Source organism: Engystomops pustulosus, chromosome 7 (assembly GCF_040894005.1).
Source record: "Engystomops pustulosus chromosome 7, aEngPut4.maternal, whole genome shotgun sequence".
In the NCBI taxonomy this organism is placed as follows: Eukaryota; Metazoa; Chordata; class Amphibia; order Anura; family Leptodactylidae; genus Engystomops; species Engystomops pustulosus.
The window spans coordinates 34,222,251-34,240,627 of NC_092417.1; the positions used below are offsets into that span (position 1 = coordinate 34,222,251).

The window sequence follows — 18,377 nt, forward strand, 5'->3', positions numbered from 1 at the left end:
GATGGGCCATAATCTTCTACTGCTCACACATATAAACAAAGAATGACGGAGTGTTTGAACACAGCAGAGAAGTGAGTAGCCAGAATGCTGAATAGCTTGATGAAGATTTAGGGATTATTATTAAGGTAGTAAATTTGTGAAACCTTTCTGACTCTTTACTTACTCGTCAGATTGTAAAAATTGACTGTCTGTTCAAAGATGTCATCCTCGAGTATAAATGCCTCTGATACCTCCAAACAAACAGACTTAGGGGTACGACGGCCGAAACACAGAGCCCACATTTTTTTCTTAATTTTCTTTTTCTTTTCTAAAAATCACATCGGCCAGGCTGCCAGTCTCTGCTGTGTTAGTAAAGTATCGCCCCTAAGATGACAATTTACTCAAGGGCAGCGTAAGCGAGCACAGCTTATTTGGTTTATAAGCACATCCCATTATTCCCATACATTATTTAGCTGAGTAATATATAATTTGTCATATATATTGTCAAATGGGGACCTCAATCTTCGGGATTGTGAGATGAAGCTTTGCACTTTTAGCCGGGATACCTTTCCTACCTTTAATGTGTTTCTCTCAGATCTGCTGAGCCAACCATTTTATAACAGTCTATGACATGGAGATTAATTTGCTACTAAATAAATGAAGAAAACTGCGGCAAGTGATGATGATATTAATGATTTCAATTATTATGCCAGGTGAATCATTCAATGACCTTTCTCTTTGTTCCACATGGTCACCCTCTGCATTGACTAATGAAGCAAATAGGTCAATGGTGGAATTAATGTCATGGACGCAGCATTTTCAATAGACTCATTAGAATATGTTGACTCCTATATAATCGGAGGACAACTACTGTATATGATCAAACTGTGCATGGAGGGTCTTCTCACTGCCAAATACAAGGGGTAGGTTCACACATTCTTGGCATCAACACACCAACAAGATATACATTGGGTTGACATTTTTGTGGGTTTCTTATTTGTAAAGGGTTAATGGGAACCTGTCATCAGCAATGTGCCTAATGAACCATTATTGGAATATTGTAAAGCAGTGTGACACCTTATAGGTTTTGTTTCTTCCATGGCCCATGGTGGTTGCACCATCCAGAAAATCTACTTTGAAGTGAGATGTAAATAACGTCAAGGAGGAGGAGAGTTTAACACTGAAGTCAAGGTGCGGAGCTCTGATGCCTCCTTCTCTGTGATTGACATCATGCGATCTGGTTAGTGATCTTTCTGGAGGCAGGGCCATCAATAACAGTGAAGGGGGTTTCTGAGCAAAAGAGAGCTTGACTTCAGTTTTAAAATCTCTGCCTCCTTGACTTTATACTGACAATTTACGTATCACTTCAAAGTTGATTTTCTGGATGATGCCACCCTACTGGACCATGAAAGAAACATGATCTGAAAGGTGTTCAGCTGCTTGACAACATACTACACTGCACAGTGAAGCAGGGTGTACTGCTTTCAGCGACACCAGGTACACAGTATTTTATATGTGCCTGAGCTCAATATGTTTGGGTTCCTAAAACCCATGTGTATAAAGGCATGCTGGTGGTGTAGTAGTCCCAAAAAGAGATGAGCGAAACTGATGGTCAGGTTTGGGTTTGCCGTTCATTTCAGCCATGAACATGAACATATCCCCCCCCCCCAATAATAGCTGTTCGACTGCCAATCCGGAAATATGTCTGGTCAAGTGGCCAAACCCAAATGCTGAACCATTAGGTCTGCTCATCTCTAGTCCCAAGTGGTCCTGTAATACACACTTGCAAGTGCTTACCACTTCAAGTCCACAAAATACCAGTCCACGCCCGTTACATTCTCCTAAATGTAAGACTTTTTACATTTAATTTTCATTAGTTTAATTGAAAAGAACTATGAGACAGATTTTATTTTTAGAATTAAGTTTTAATTAAGTTTAATCAGTTTTACAACTTTTCATACCCTTTTATCCATTTTTATAGGTGGCGAGATAAACCAAAAGAGTTGTTTCCATCATTTTGCTTAGGTTTATTCTTTTGGAGTTGGTTTATTATATTTCTTGTTATAAAGTCAAAACAAACATGTAATGAATGTGGTTGTGGGGGGTGAGACACAACTCCCCCCTTATCAGTTCTGCCAGTAACTGATGTCTGTAGTGTTTGGATGAGGGCTTTGGCTTCTTCACACTCAACAAATAATCCACTGAGCATTGGATTTGGTATTGGAGCTTAGACCCATCCACTTGAATTAGAATGAACTACAAACAGTCTGTGTGACCAGGACTGTGGAGATGGAGCCGTGGAATCAAAGTTGGTGACCATTTTGGATAGAGTCGAAGTCTGCTGCAAGTGGCTGCTGTCTCGCAAAAGCAGCTGTTTCGATAACTCCGATCATCCACCGCCTTCGGTCCACAGTTCCAGTGAGTAGGCTGAGGATTCCCTGGAAGCTGGAGGGGATAGGATGGGGAGAAATAGGAGAAAAATGGGTAAGAGTGCTGAAGCATGGCATTGAGGCAGCCACCTATCTAGACTTAATGAAGCGATCACTGGGCTCTGACTGTCAGCAGGGTGCAGGATGCAACTCTCAGCTTGACAGGTTGCATGTAGCCCATCAGCCGTAGTTTGTGCATCCATGATCTAGGCTTTTAAATGAGATGAATGTGTTCTGTACTTTATGTACATACTCAGTAGTGAAACTTCTGAGCTACATATCAGAGGAATAAGGCCCTGGGAAGAAATGTTAAACTGCTAGAGTGACCTGAAAAACAGAACTGTGAAGTCACAGGACTATGAAGTCAGAGTCGCAGACCATATTGGTGGTGTTGGATACAGAGTTGGAGTTAGGGAAATTGAGGAGGCAGAGTTGGAGTTGGAAGTTTGGCTTACCGACTCCACCGCCCTGCGTGGGACTGAGGGTCACAACCTCACATGCCGTGAAGTAGAGGCAGCACTCACTGGAGCTCTAACATAACTGAACGGTGGGTAAGCCAGGTGTGAAACTCCTGCTAGGTAGTATAGGTGATCAAAATGTTCTTGAAAATCCTTGTGATTTGCTTCAAAAACTTTATTACATGCTTTAGACCCTTTTTTAACCTTTTCTGGTTAGAGGGCGTGACCTGATACTAATGGGGTAATGTCTGTAGGAAAAGACGGTGGCTTACAATACTCTTAATGTGGAAAAGACTGACCCCCTGATTGTGACACAAAAGTCAACTAATTGGCGCCATAAATTTGGACTAGACAATGCAACATATGAACCAGTGTAAAATCCCTACAAATCTTGTGGGTCCAGACTCCAGCTTTACAAGGGATGGAATCAGATATATGACATTTATTTGCTTTAAGTACATTTGGCTCCATTCTACTACGTTATACTGCACTTTACCGCAGACCCAACCCAATGGATACCTGATTCTATTGTACAGTACTGTATTATATCATATAGTAGTGTTTGATACAGTACATGTATAGACATGGTCTATGCATTCTCTTCCTTGCCTCATTTCCTTGAGGGATCTTAGTCACATTTATTAAGGTCATAAATGCTCTTTAGAATGGCAATGGGCCACCAGCAATACATGTAAGCATCTCTAATCCTGAGACCCCCATGAAGACCACCCACTGATTTACAGCTACTGGGCAACACTAGCTCCTCAGCTGAAAATAATTGATTGAAGAAATAGCAGCTTCTTCTTGACTGCAAGTCTAGGCTAATCCGAAGCTGCAAGGAACTACATTGCGATGAAACCGTCTGCTCCGTTCTGATAGAGAACATGTTTCTCATCATTTTAGAGCTTGTCAGTCTGAACAAGGTGGAAACAAAGAATAACCATGAAATGTGAGGGGATACACATCGGAAGGATCTGAAGAGTATTCTTATAGTTATAAGTCAGAAATTTTGATCAGTGAGGGTCCAGGGACTAGGACACCCACAGATTGCTGAAACGAAGGGGCAGAATCCCTCATCTGAACACTGTGTCTCTCCGACTGTGACTGTTCGGCTGTTCCTGGTTCTCCTCAGCAGTCGAAGACGAGATCATTGATTTTTTATGGCTCTGTCTTCAGCTGCTGAGGAAAGCAAAAATAAGTTGTCTGAATGTTCTATCCCTTAGTTTTTGGTTATTGGGCTCAGTATCAGAACCCCCAGTGGACAAGAGTTCTGATGTGTCACTACAATAAGGGTTTTAGTGGTCCACCATATTGTCTCCTGCAAATGGTACTGCCATGGCAAGTAAAATGTTTGGTGAATAAAACTGCACCTAAAGATGGTAAAGGACAGCGGAGGATATTTATGTGATCAATGACTTTTTAACAAGCTTTGCTTAAATGAATAGTACAAGAGACTAAAAGAAACTTTGTAAATCTGTAAATCAGAATTGTCAAGACAGGGAAGAAGTGGGAGACCTGCACTTGCCACAACCTCTGTCCGAACCAACTTGCCGGCCCTACACTAAAGTACGGGTGACAACTGTGCGGCACTCCCTAATCTGGGTTTGTGGACACAACAGTAAGTCAAACAAGGGAGACAAAGAGAAACATTTCAGCCAAACCAAATCAAAACCAAGATGGCCACAAGGTACAAAATCATAAGGCAGAGTAGAGATAAAGGTAGAAGTAAAAGCTCAGAATTCCAGCTAAAGCACAACAGTGTATAAGGATAATCAAGAGCCAGCAGACCTCTAAGAGAGAATACTATTCCAATTTGCTAAAGCATAACATTACATAGGACCTCTATGGGGGAGGGGGAATGGTGTGTCACAACAGCTAGATATCATCCTATCACAGGGTGACTACAAGCAACATAATATCCAGGAACAGTGTTAGGCTCATATACAATGTGTGGCCAGCTAATGGCCGCCATAGAAGTCTATTAAACCACGACAGAGCCAGGTGGATGTGCCACAAAAAAATAGGTCCTAACTATGATAGGATTTGTGGCGCAGTCGCTTGCCTTCCTTTAAAGACAGGTGCAGGGAGAAGCCCTCACAGTTGTGTGCATGAAGCCTTACTTTTTAAACAGACAACACTACTGACTACTTTCTGAAAATTTTGCTAAAATATTAGATGTGCTTCAAGATTCTGCAGTGTTCCCAGGGCAGACATTTTTCTGGACTTCTTGTTAGTAAGTTGATAGAAGAATACAGTCAGTCTGCTCATGACTGCTTTCAGAGAACAATAGATTAGACTACTAAAGCTATACATTAGGATTAGTGTCCCTTTCAGCCATATTCCAATCTGCTGGCGATGACATCATATACATATTCATAAATGCACATACATGTCCTGAGCTACTAATGCAATTGAATCCCCATTGTTCAACCCCCGATCCAGCGCTACACATTTCTTTACAAAAAAATAAAATAAAACTGCATATTCTTTAATAGCATGTCACGATTGTGGATTGTGCCCTATGCGGGAATTTAATGGACAATTTAACATAAACTTTCCAGCTCGGCCTTAATGACGTCTATGGAGAAACGGTATTCTCCTTTGTGTTGATTGCTTTTTTATGATGCAATATTTCTTACTGTAAAACTCCCCATAAAACATTTACTAGCATGATACGTTCCCCGGGCAGAATTACTACGCCACTGTCACATCCGCCTAAAGTTTCTGCCAGATTTTAAGAAGAAATAAAAAACAAACAGAAATCGGAGTCATATTCCCCACCACGGAAAACGGTCAATGCGGCGGAGCTGGAGCATTAAAGTAATTCAAGAATTGCAGACATGGAGGGTGGACATATATTTTACATTGGAGCGCCTCTGTCCTCCATGGCGTCCCTGGCTCATCCATCATCTCTAGGTTTGAGCGATCGGTATATGTAACAGGCACTAAAGACACGTCTAGTTCCCGGTGGTCCCGATAGATGCATTACTGCTTTCTTAATCAACTGCAGCTTATTTTTTATGGAATTAGTATTTTCCGGCATATATGGCAGCTTGTGCATGATCAGGGGCTGTAACCAAATCCAATCGCCCTACAGCGCTAATATACCGTTGTATTGGATATGTGTCGTAATATTTACCCATCAATATTACCGTACCGGTAAACAAATGCAGTGCAGAGCCCAACACAGCAGATGCTTCCATCGGTAATTATGTGTCGACAGGTTTCTTTACAGAATATTTTCTCACTGTCACATTCATGGATGCGACACGGACAACCTGCCCAAATAGAGAAATCAAACATGAGACACATGGGTCCGAAAAAGAAAAAAATCCCACAAAGGAAGTTGTGTTTCCAACCAGTGCATTCAGGGTTAATGATGAAGATGGGTACTGTATGTCTGGATACTGCAGGTATTGACCGAAAAGATGTGGTCCTCGCGCATCCATTCTGAACACGTACACGCTGAGCCGTGGTTACCAAGGCAACGGGAGCCATAGGAAACATTTCCATCTACTAAAATCCCCCCTACAGCACCCCCTCATCCCCCGCCCACGCATGGGCTGCTTCAGCAACCAGGGCTAACGAGCCAGCGTCTGGCTCAGAAGGCAATTAACCCCTCCATTACAGCAGCTGCATTGGATGACCACAGCTTCTGATTACTGACGGACCCCACCATCTTTCTCACATTGGTGAACGTGCCCTGTATTACGGACCGGTCACGGTGGTAGATGAAAATATGAAACAAATCGTTAAAAATTCGCTGTAGACAAAACAGTGGCAATGTCGTACCTATATGTAATACCTATAGGCTATATATCCAGAAATGGCGTGAAATTTTCTTTCTTCTATTGTTAAATTTAATCTTCTCATGACTTCTAAAATGAAGGTTTTTGCTGTTACATACTGTATGTACCTATACAATATGATGTATTTGGACACCTTACTATCATACCTATGCATGTGAACTTTTTGGGGCACTCTAAGGGACAATTTTTCAGATTAATCTGCTCCACTCTTCCAGGAAAACTTTCTGCATGAATTCTAAATCTGTCCATGTACACCAGACACTGATATCAAATGCAAAGCCTTCGCTTGCATTGGCTTTCCTATTCACCCAAAGGTGTTTGATGGGGTTGCGTTTGGAGCTATAGGTAACACAAATTCCTGCACATATAGATACCTTGAAAGTGGCACGGTAAAAGGCCAAGCATGTCCAGTGTGTAGCCTTGTTAGGTCATCTAGTCAGGTTACGTTCTATTGAATTGATTTGAGGGTCTAAACCAATGTTTTAGGGCCCCAAATCAACCTGTATTATACAATTAAATTCTACATTCTTCCATCTATCTACCAACCTTATCCACTGTACTTAGCCTTATCTTTATACATACACTCACCGGCCACTTTATTAGGTACACCATGCTAGTAACGGGTTGGACCCCCTTTTGCCTTCAGAACTGCCTCAATTCTTCGTGGCATAGATTCAACAAGGTGCTGGAAGCATTCCTCAGAGATTTTGGTCCATATTGACATGATGGCATCACACAGTTGCCGCAGATTTGTCGGCTGCACATCCATGATGCGAATCTCCCGTTCCACCACAACCCAAAGATGCTCTATTGGATTGAGATCTGGTGACTGTGGAGGCCATTTGAGTACAGTGACCTCATTGTCATGTTCAAGAAACCAGTCTGAGATGATTCCAGCTTTATGACATGGCGCATTATCCTGCTGAAAGTAGCCATCAGATGTTTGGGTACATTGTGGTCATAAAGGGATGGACATGGTCAGCAACAATACTCAGGTAGGCTGTGGCATTGCAACGATGCTCAATTGGTACCAAGGGACCCAAAGAGTGCCAAGAAAATATTCCCCACACCATGACACCACCACCACCAGCCTGAACCGTTGATACAAGGCAGGATGGATCCATGATTTCATGTTGTTGACGCCAAATTCTGACCCTACCATCCGAACGTCGCAGCAGAAATCGAGACTCATCAGACCAGGCAACGTTTTTTCCAATCTTCTACTGTCCAATTTCGATGAGCTTATGCAAATTGTAGCCTCAGTTTCCTGTTCTTAGCTGAAAGTAGTGGCTTCCGGTGTGGTCTTCTGCTGCTGTAGCCCATCTGCCTCAAAGTTCGACGTACTGTGCGTTCAGAGATGCTCTTCTGCCTACCTTGGTTGTAACGGGTGGCGATTTGAGTCACTGTTGCCTTTCTATCTTTCTATCAGCTCGAACCAGTCTGCCCATTCTCCTCTGACCTCTGGCATCAACAAGGCATTTCCGCCCACAGAACTGCCACTCACTGGATGTTTTTTCTTTTTCGGACCATTCTCTGTAAACCCTAGAGATGGCTGTGCGTGAAAATCCCAGTAGATCAGCAGTTTCTGAAATACTCAGACCAGCCCTTCTGGCACCAACAACCATGCCACGTTCAATGGCCTCAAATCACCTTTCTTCCCCATACTGATGCTCGGTTTGAACTGCAGGAGATTGTCTTGACCATGTCTGAGTTGCCACCATGTGATTGGCTGATTAGAAATTAAGTGTTAACGAGCAGTTGGACAGGTGTACCTAATAATGGCCGGTGAGTGTATGTTTTCTGTTATTTACTGACCAACAGAATTATTATTTCACTTTGAAAAAGGGGATGCCCCTTCCCTGAAACGTGTTGTGACTACCTGTTACAGTCTTTTTTATACTAATAAAACTTTTGGAGAACTATCGGTCTAGTTGTGCATCTCTCGTCCTTAACCCTCGCTGAACCTGTATAAAGGCTGCACATGTAGAAAAAAAAAAAACTTTTATACTTTTCTGCATGTGGGACCCTTTGTCAGTGCCTCCTCTTGTGATGTGGCAAGAGAGGCCAAGGGAGGAGGGGGCACTACACCGTCTTCACTAAGTTCAACCTGCAGAAGGGAAGGGAATGAGGATGGAGGTAACTACACGCTGCAGTTTGGGACACAAAACCACCGCTCCATAAGGTAGTGTGGGTTTAATGTCACTAATTGCCATGACAGATTCCCTTTAAATTAAAAGGTTAAAAAATTTGTGAAAGGGGTGGAGCCTAAATGTGGCTCTAACTAACAAATATAATGTATACAATTATTGTGGAGGTTTCCCTTCCAGAATTTGTATAATATATCATCGAATGGGGTTATTCAGGCCAGTGATTCCAGTTTAGAGAAGACAAGAATAGAGGTATCCTGTGGCTTGCTCACTTTCTAACATAGGGTTTTTTCTCCAGCAAAATTAATAGTTATTAAAACTTGGGTGCAGCTTCCCAAGGAAATCGTTTTCACAAAGCTGATCCATAGTTTTTTGCTGATGTCATTACTAAAGGCATTTTGGCACTCAGTAGTGTGTGATGCACAAGAGGATAGACGGAGACCACATGCTTCATTACTTGGCAGTCACTCCCAAAGATTCTAGGTTGAGGCGTTGTTCCTACTAGATTCACTGTAGAGGATAAAAAAATTCTCAAGTTCTTCGGCATGGAACATCCTGCTTGTATTTTTTGTCTATGGAGATAGCACAGTGCAACATACCCCACCGGGGCCTAGCCTTTTCTTGGGGCTGGAGGCAGCCGAGGCCCAGAATACCGGAGTGGCTGGTCTCCAGCAGGTGGCGTGTGCAAGAAATATGGAGGGAGAGGCTGATGTACTGGGTCTCCCAGGGGCAACCCCTTAATGTCTATAATGTATGTCCCTGGGTAATGAATGGGGAGCCCTTGTGGTAAAGCCGTATCCAGGGAACAGACGGAGGCAACGCTGTGCAAAATAACTCATTGTTCTTTATTAGAACCACTGCAGGCAACGGGCCAAATGGTCTTGTTACAGATGCCGAATTGTTGGAGAGTCCGGATTACTGGAGTGGTCATGGAGAGTGGTCCTTAGGAATTGGTTCACCAGCCTGGTAGTAGATGCAGGCTGGGATGTAGCTGTGTCAAATACTGGAAGCTGCAGCTTTGTCCTGGGTTAGTTGAGTGTCTGGAGGTGCACAAACCCTGTCTCTGGTCACTCTGATAATCTGCAAGGTGTGCTCTGCCCGAGAGCTAGATCCCGAGAGCTGAGACAGACTCTCTGCTCTGTAGAAGGGCCTGGGGCCTAAGAGCTGCTCATGTGGTGAGAGCATGTGCTCAGAAGTAAGGCTCAGGCTTAAGAGACCTAGTCCCTCCCTGTCCAGGGGTTTTGTTAAACCCAGGTCAGGCGGTGGTTCACTCCTCAATCACACTCCAGTGTACAGGTTGGAATACAATTGGATAATAACTTTCAGATACTTAACCCTTGCCTGTCCAGGCAGTATCTACCGCTGCTAATTACCAAAGTCCTGTGGATTCCCTCTCTACGTGTTGATCAGACTCACTAGATGGGTTCTATCAGGCTGAGGGCCTCATTCGCAACTACTCCTATGCCCATGTTTTGGCAGGGGTGTTGCAACAGCAATCTGTTGGCAATGGGTACAGTTGTCAAACATAACCTACATAATATTGGGGGTTGAACGTGCTTACCGATGTATTTTACATACTTCAGGAACAAGGCAGCACTCCAAAATTCAAGTGAAAAAGCAGTGTGTCTTTATTCCATGTTGCAACGTTTCGGTGGCACAGCACCTTTTTCAAACATATGCCACCGAAAAATTGCAACACGGAATAAAGACACCCTGCTTTTTCACTTGAATTTTGGATTGCTGCCTTGTTCCTGAAGTATGTATTGTGGACTACATTGCCAATAGTCTGACGGATTTGCACTCACATTTTTGTGCTACTCTGGAATTTCCTTACTACGATGTATTTTACAGTGAGAAGGAAACCAGCTTGTGTAATACCGGCACTTAATGTCTATCTGGCAGCTAACAGATTCTCTTTTACTTTATTTTTATTTACATATTTTATCGGAGGAGACTCTTTTATCTTATTCTTCTTTGCTGCCATCTCAGCTTCTTCCAGCCACTACTTCTCTCTGCAGATTTATCAATACAAAAATTTTAGGTGCCTCATTTCATCATCATTATCTCCTTATCTCAAAAATTAACTTGGCTGATTTATTGTAAGGGAAGTAAATAGGGGTGAGACAAGAGCAACAGATATAAAGAGGGAATATGGTATAATACAGCTACAAGCTGACACAGAGAACCCCTAGTGGTAGTAAAGGGTATACCAAATATACCGGTCAAGTCTGGCTGGGATAGTAGTGCAAAAAGTTCTCTTGATATAATAAACTCTGTAAGCAAAGATAGGGTAAAAGCACAATAAACCACAGAAATAGAACTCACTATCACTCCCTGCAGGTGACAACACACACTACCCGTACAGATTGACATAGCACTAGTGCTGCAGCAATGCATGTAACACAGTCCAATGATTGGGGCCATGGTGCCACACACGACGGTGAGATTTCTTCAAACATTGGTGCACTTTATACTCTCAGTCCTCTCAGGAGCAGTTCTCTTACAAACTTCTTAATAACAATGATGTCTACTAATACCTCCTCGCAGCAAAGGTGACTCCATTCCAGGCTGCAGCATTCAGATCCCTGGAGACAAGCACATTTACTAAGAACAGTGCAGTCTGTACTAAATGCAGTTTGCCTGTGTAGTGTGCAGGGGGCGCCAGATTCAGGATTTCTGGTGCCCGTTCTTCATGAATCTAGCGCCCCCTTTCACAGCTCCACTTTTTTTTGGTGCACCTTTAACATGGGGCGAGCTACACAATTCTGTCGGAGATTGCATGTTAAATCTGGCACAAGGGGGGTCATTTACTAAGGGCCCGAATCACGTTTTTCCGGCGGGTTACCCAAATTTTTCAGTTTTGCGCCGACTTTCCCTGTATTGCCCCGGGATTTGGCGCATGCGATCGGATTGTGGCGCATCGGCGCCGGCATGCACGCAAAGGAAATCAGGGGGCTTGGCCGTACGAAAACCGGATCCGTAAAAACGGATTTAAAAAAAAAAAAAGTTCACCTGGTGAACATTGGGGGAACTACCTTAGTGAATCGCCAGAAGACCCGAATCCTCCACACAGAACGTGCCGCTGGATCGCGAATGGACCGGGTAAGTAAATCTGCCCCATGGTCTGACTGAGCACCGGAATGCCCCCTAATTTGTGTCCCATGATGCCTAGTGCACCACAAAACGGTTGTGTGCAACACACATGTGATAAAATAAGTACCTGTGCAAGAAGTTTGCACTAGAAAGTCCGAAAGAAAACTGGCGCATGGAGCTTAGTCCCCCTTTGTGCGGTAGACCTGGAGAACTCAGGCTGCTGTGCAGAGATGAACCTTCTCCAGCACGGCTGGAGCTGCTGGACTGTCAGGACTGTCTCTGGACCACTGCTGTGTTTGCCTCAGTGCAAGACAAGTTCAAATTGCCCTCTATCCCTACATAGGAAATATAAATAAATCAACAGACATATACATAAATCTGTTTTGGTATTGCCACATCCCAAAATATAAAAATATAAAAACGATTATTTGATTATTCCGCACGTTGGAATCACATGTTGGTATCGTCACTTTTGCGCCATTTCAGAACGCCTGAAAATTTGAATAAAAAGTGATCAAAAGATTATACTGTCCACAAAATGATAGCAATGAAAACCTCAGTCCGTCCTACAAAAAAGTATAAAAAGGAATGAAAAGTATGAAAACTCTTTTTGGCCTTATATTTTTGTACAATAGGTTATAAAACCTACCGTATATGAATTTGGTATTTTCATGATTGTACTGACCCAAAGAATAAAAGAGAGGTGTCAGAGGTGAGAGAACAGTGAAAGCCATAACAGAACCCACAAGAAAATGGACGTCAAATTGGACATCAATTTCACCACTTTTTGAATGTTTTCCAACTTCAGCACATGGAATATTACAGACACAACAAAGCACAATTTGTTGAACAGAAAACAAGCCTCCTATTACTCTATACACATGAAAAAAGAAAAAGTTATAAATTTTGAAAGGAGGGGAACAAAAAACTGAAAAGGAAAAAGGGCAACGGCAGGAAGAGGCTAAAGAACACATTAAAAGGGTGCAATAAAGCAGTAAAAGAGAAGAATGGAACACCCATTTAAAATCCATTGTATAAGTTGTAGTGGTGGGTGCTGGAGGTAGCCCAGAGGAAGATCCTCATTGGTTTATTTATAGCAGGTCGTCCACCCGGGGGGCCTGGCAATCCAACCTGCTCATCTCATGAAGACTATGGGGCAGATTTACTTACCTGGTCCCGTCGCGATCCCACGGTGCGTTGTCCGATGTGAATTTGGGTCTGCTGTGATTCACTAAGCCCGTGCGCCCGAGTTCCTGCATCCGTTGCTTCTGCCTCGAGGTCCGCCAAAGTTCACCTTCTTCTTCCTGGTGCATGTGAGTGCTTGATCTTGCGACACAATTCCTTTTTAAATTCCGTGGCTTGTCTGAAACCGTCAGGTTGTCAGACGGCCACGCCCCCCGATTTCTGTCGCATGCATGCCGGCACCGATACGCCACAATCTGTTCGCCAAAAACCCGGGGCAATTCGGCGCACATCGGAAATTTTCCAGACGGAAAGGCGGTCCCGCGGACCCTTAGTAAATAAGCCCCTATATGAGAGCAGCTACAGGCAGATCTATCTGTAGGTGAGTGAAGCCGGAGAAAAGAGAGGGCAGGACATTAGCCGAGGTTCTGATCATCCTCCCTCCTCTTCCTGTTGCTGTCGGTCCTGCAGACGCAGGAGGGGGTCACGGTTCAAGAAAATGGAAGTAAATCGTTTTGTGCAAATGGAGAACAAAAAGATGCAAATCAGTCCTTTGACTTATAAATGCTGATAAATTCCCCCCTTTATAGCACATACTTCTGGGATGTAAGGGGTCCACATTTTTTGCCCATTGGTCCCTTAATCCGACACTGAGGTAAAAAATATTGATAATTGGTGCAGGTTCTGGGTGTCGGACCTTCTTCAATCACATACTGATGACCTATTCATATTCCACCATTGTTTGTATTATTTCAATGACCGCACTGAGTATAATATATTCATAGTTTTGCTGATACAAATCTATATGGAATAAAGGTTATTTTGTTGTTTCTAAATATCTCATTGATGTGAATATTTTTCCTTTGTTTCTAAGACATGAACTTAATCAAAGCCACAGAACTAGAGAAAGATACTTGAAGATGAGAATTGATGAAAGAACATCTATCAATATTCAGAGGTCCTTGCACTCATACTTGAAGAAGATGAAGAACAAACAGACCATATAAGGAACAATGCAGTGCGGGAAGGTGGGAATTCAATTAAAAGGTTATGAAGAAATCTAAAGGTCATAACAACAGGAATGCTGCTAACCTTACATCTGATGGAGAAGTAGAAAACAGCTTTGCCTACAAGGATCAATTATTAACAACAAAGGATCCAGCAGTCAAGAAATGAAAAGTCGAATGACACTTGGGAGAGTAAGGGTGAGAAACATGGAGAAAATATTTAAAGCGGACCTGTCACCTCTCCTGACATGTATGTTCTAGTAAATAATTATATCCCAAATGTCATAACAATTTTCAAACAATACATTTTCAACCGGGTTGTTACCATTAGGGGCGTATCTAACATCATCCCATCAATGCAGCCACTATTTAACAAGAAGAGTGGTAATGCATAAATAACCCTCACTATTAGAAGATGGAAATGTGAACTATCCAAGTTTCCCATGTGGACCATCCGGACAGTTCCATGAGAAAATCTGATATTTACAAAAATATAAAGGTCAAGGGACAGGACTGGTTCATTAAATTTAATGATGTTCTGTGAAACAAAGGTCATGATTTTGCAAGTCTTAGGGCCAGTTCACATCTCAATTATTTCATAAGTTTGGAGACAGAGATTAGGATAATGAAAAGATTTCCACCTGTTCTGAGTGTTCAACCCCTGGTTTTGGCTAACAATAGCTGATGAAAAAAAACTGAGGAAATAACTAATTTGTGGAATAACTATTGGCCAGTTTTCTTTTAGAACACCCAAAGACAATGTGGGAGATTCATTATACGTTTTCTGTTGGAGAGAGCACATGAATCTCCTCTTCTCCCACTTTGGGCATGTTGGGGTGGAGAGCGGGAAGCGGGACCACGGAGGACGTGAATGCCTGGCCTGCCACATTTACTAAAGTCTCCAGCGGACTACCGGTGGAGACTATAGCAAAAAAGGTTGGAACTGACGAAGTTTGCACCTGTATCCACTAAGAGGCTTCAGCTATGAGCGACAGACCACTAGTGGGGGAAACTTTAAGACTGCCGCTCGAAACACCAGTCTTAATAAATTCCCCCCAATGTATTGCTTACTTCTTACAACTAGGATGTAAGCTCTTATGGACATTGTTCCCCCTTCATTCAAATAGTACTTGACTCATTGAGGAAAAAAATGCCCTTAAAGAACTTGTTGGTAATCCCTTCGGCTTGCATCAATACCCCAAAAGTTGGTTATAGTCAGGAAGATACAGAGGATGGAGGACCTTCTCCATTCTTCTCCAGGTCGTATGTAGACATTTTGGAATGTATGGTTTTACTGAATGAAAATCTCATTGTCTATTATGTTCCTTGAGCTTATAGGAACAAACCCCAAACCAACTGGGGGGGACATTGAGTAAATATTACATATGGTTTGCCCAGACAATAAAGAGGTTATCTAGGTTTTAACTAGGCTCATAATTTTTAATTTGCACTTTTGTAGTGTTCTAGTTCTTGTGCAAGCAAAAAGTATAGTAAACTTGCTTATTTTAGATGTATTATTTTAGACAATGGGAAACATTTATTAAATTAATATTACATTAATTTAAAAGTGTCTAAAACTCAGCCAGCATAGAGTTAGACAGTTATAAACTAAAGCAAATACATCAAAGTGTCTGGCGCTGAATGATAAATGTGTCACAGTCTATGAACGTTTACTATAACATTTCACCTCCCGTTGTAACAACTATTGGTATTGGCTGATTGAATATGATACATGAAGGGGATAGTATGTGGGAGGCTTTGTTAGTGATGGTTAGTATTTTAAACTGAAGTTTTGTACAATGTGTAACCAGTGGAGAGAGAGGGGAGGGGAGGCAGAACAGAAGCGAGGGGACATATGGATTAGCCGAATAGAGTTATAGGGGTATTCTCATGAAGACAAGATTCTTAAATATACTCAGGATAACAAAATAACACATTCTGCAATTCACTGTTATTAACAAAAATGCAGCATTTCACAGATATAATTCCAATCTGTCTCTATCAGTCCTGCTGTACACAATTTTAGTTGCCCCTGGACCCTGGCTGCTCTCTGCCTCTTGCTCCCACACTTGCATTAAAGGTATAGCTCACACAAACACTGACTTCCTGCCGGCAAACAACAGCACAGCGTGAGGAGAGTAAAGCTACAGGCTACAAACAGTAAGAAGTTTACTGGGAGGTATATAGCAAATCTGACAGTATGTAATGGCTGTGATAGCAGAGTGGAGAATGTCATTATGTGTTATATGCATCTCATGGATCTGTCATTTCTGATCTATCGCATCTCTCTTTTCATGTGTCAGATACCAGTAGAATGTTCAGAAGCTAAATGAAAGTGTATATAAACCTATACCCTGATAATCTGACCACTTTGTCCGCACATAGAACTAGAGGAATCATGAAGTGTCTGCTAAAGGAGTCCCCGCCCACACTCTGGAATATTACACTGACCATTACTAAGTTATAGGAGCTACAACAGCTATAAAACTGAGTAAAATTGTAAAGTAAGGGGTTACAAATTATCTTTATTGTGTAAACATCACTATGGGATTGAAATAGGATAATTTTCTATAATGGGCAAACCCCTTTAAGGATGTATTGGAGTGACATTAGAGAGTTTGCTGTGAGACTGCAGAGAAGAATATTACAGTAGTAAAAGCAGAAGATGATGAGGACATGGACTCTCAATTTTGTAGACTCCGGATTGACAAAGGATTGAATGCAAAAGATGTTCTTGAGATGAAGGCAGCAGGTTGTACTAAGGGCCTGGATGTGAGGCTTAAGGGATAAGGCAGAGTCTAAGATGACTGAAAGGCAGCAGACTTTAGGGCTCTTGGTGACTGTGGATCCATGAATTGTGACAATTAGGTCTAGTGGGAGGGATGTGTTAGGTGGAGGAAGAACAACACTCATTGTACTTCTTCTGCTATTGAGATAATGCTTTGTATTCCAACCCTTGTTATGCTACAGTTTGTCATGCGAGTCTGTACCAAGTCATCCAACCATTTATCCTGACACCAAATGTGTCTACCTGTCTTCCGATCTATTTCTCTATTTATTTGTCATCTTTTCTGAGTACAAATTCAAAGTAGGGAACGTCAAACAGTTGCCACCTGCGGGCTAGCGCAGAAGCTGGCAAGTAGGCAAGATGAGAGGTCATGGGTAATTTCAGAGCCTGCACCCTTTTCTCTGTCTTGAAGACATCCTTTTGGAAATAAAACTGCCTAATACTCGTAACAAACCTGACTGGATGGATAAAAAAAGATATCAGCCAATAGAGGTCTGAAGCTGGAATCCCAATACATTCACTGATCAGCAATGGGTCATGAAAACGCTTCTCTTCATTTTCGGCAAAATAAATGTGATTGCTCTAATTGAGGATAATTCTACCAATTTGCTTCTGGGGAAAACATTGGGTTGTGCTTCTCCTTGCTGCTGGTGTTGAAAGGGAGTAAGGATGATTGGGAAGGGTCATAGTCAGAAGAAAATGTAATTGCTAGGTTATAGAACAGGTGGATGATCACTTTGTCCAAGAAAACACTTAGACCCCACTGGCCAATTATTCTGTTTTTATAGTAAATTATTTAACTTGAGTCATCCTAGAGAAATAGATACATAAGAAATGAGAGGTAACAACAATTAGGCTGCATTCACACTACAGTATGGGGGACGTATATACGGCCGACGATATGCGACCGATATACGTCCCCCATACACTTCTATGGGCTCGCGGCGCCCTACGGGAGCGGTACGGTGCAGCACACGTGCGGCACCGTACCGCTCCGTAGCCTGGGAAAAAATAGGACATGTCCTATCTTTCCCCGTAATACAGCGCCGTGCGCCATTAATTCCTATGGAGAGGGGCGGGGGTGAGCTGCGCTCACCTCCTCCTCCTCTCCCCGCGCTGCCGTGTGCCCGCCGTGCTACAGTGCGGCTGTATTTGTAGGCGGTAGAAACAACCAGGAGCTAGAAATAAGTTATCTTCTCACAAATAGTTAGAAGATGAGATTGAGGTTTCTAGCTGCTGAAGGTTAAAATGATGTGTCTAGGTCTAATAGGTTAGAAAGGTATTTGTAGAAGGTGGCCTATGTGATGACAATGTTTTACAAAGCGATGATGTATCTTTTTGACTACAATCGACCTTTGGGATATTGATGACAGCTGAAGGGACCATCAACAAGTTCTTCAAGTGACAAAAAATGGAGCAGGTACAACGTCCATAAGGTTGCCAATTAAAGTTGTAGATAATTTAACATAGAAAGTGAAATTGAAT

The 18,377-nt window shown here is 42.5% G+C and overlaps 1 long non-coding RNA gene across 1 annotated transcript in view; it reads right to left on the minus strand.

Annotated features, from left to right (window-relative positions):
* Nucleotides 1-1,924: 1,924 nt before the first annotated feature.
* Nucleotides 1,925-18,377, minus strand: part of LOC140069570 (uncharacterized) — a 65,161-nt gene continuing 48,708 nt past the window's right edge. Inside the window, exon 3 of the long non-coding RNA XR_011848808.1 lies at nt 1,925-2,424. This is a non-coding gene — a long non-coding RNA (uncharacterized lncRNA). The remainder of the gene's footprint in view (nt 2,425-18,377) is intronic.